Source organism: Plecotus auritus, assembly GCF_963455305.1.
Source record: "Plecotus auritus genome assembly, chromosome: 6".
NCBI lineage: Eukaryota > Metazoa > Chordata > Mammalia > Chiroptera > Vespertilionidae > Plecotus > Plecotus auritus.
This window is the reverse complement of record NC_137773.1, coordinates 1,251,090-1,252,178: the sequence shown is the minus strand read 5'-3', so window position 1 is coordinate 1,252,178 and position 1,089 is coordinate 1,251,090.

Genomic DNA, 1,089 nt, shown 5'->3' with positions numbered 1-1,089 from the left:
GCAGCGTATCTGTCGTCATCGCCCGTAAGGCCGCACGTTTAATTGCTTCCAGGCGCGGGCTGTGGCTCGTGCGCAGCCTGTCTGCTGGGCCACGGGGACCGCACGCTGGCTCCCGGCAGGCGGCCCGTCAGCTCGGCCTCAGCCTGGCTGCCTCCGGACACCCGTCTGTCCCCTGATGTCTCTCCTGCTCCCCAAAGAGGACTTGAGCACCAGGAGAGGAAACGTGGGGCACGTTCCCCAAATTCCACTCCACTTCTGCTTCAGCAGCGGGGAGAGCGTGCTCCGGGCCCAGCGCAGAGCTGCGGCGAGGACGGGCGGCCCTCGGAAGGCGTCCGCGTGTCCTGGGAGCGTGGCTCCCCAGCGCCCGGGCACAGACGAGGCGTGTCCGTGGTCTGTCCACGTGCACTGCTGCCGGCCCTTGCACTGGGCGGAGCTGGCCTGAGCCCCCCATGACCTGTGGTTTGCCGAACGGGTGCCCAGGCCCGTCCTGGCGGCCGATGCCCGCGTGGCGAGCTGGCAGTGGCACTAGGAGACCTGGTAGCAGAGCGCGGTGGGGCCTACGGGGCCGTGACGGCGGAGAGCGGGCACATCAGACAGCTGCCACGCGCGCTCCCCCGAGGCCGGGTCAGAGCAGAGGCAGCCGGCGGCTGGGGGTCCCAGCTGAGCTGGGGAGAGGGGTGAGGTCCAGCCTCGTGCCTCCTCCCCGGGACAGGAGAGCCGGCCTGTAACCATAGAAATACGCATCAGGGGCGCGCGCACACACACATGCACACACACGCACACACATGCACACGCACACACAAACGCACACGCACAGCCCTCTCGCTTCCCTCAGGAATTCTCTCCACCTAAAAGCAGCGCTGGGCTCCGTCTGCAAGGAGCACGGGCGCCTCCTCAGAGACAGCTCTGACCAAGATGACGTAAGTGGGGGAACGCGCCCGAGTCACCAGGGAAACGGGGAAGTCCGGACCGAGCCTGTGCCTTCAGCTCGGCTGGGGGGTTTGGAGCGAGGGGTGAGCAGCGGTCGGCTCCCTGCTGGGGCGCAGCCAAAGGCCTTGGAGGAGCCACCTTCCACGCCCCCCCCTCCCC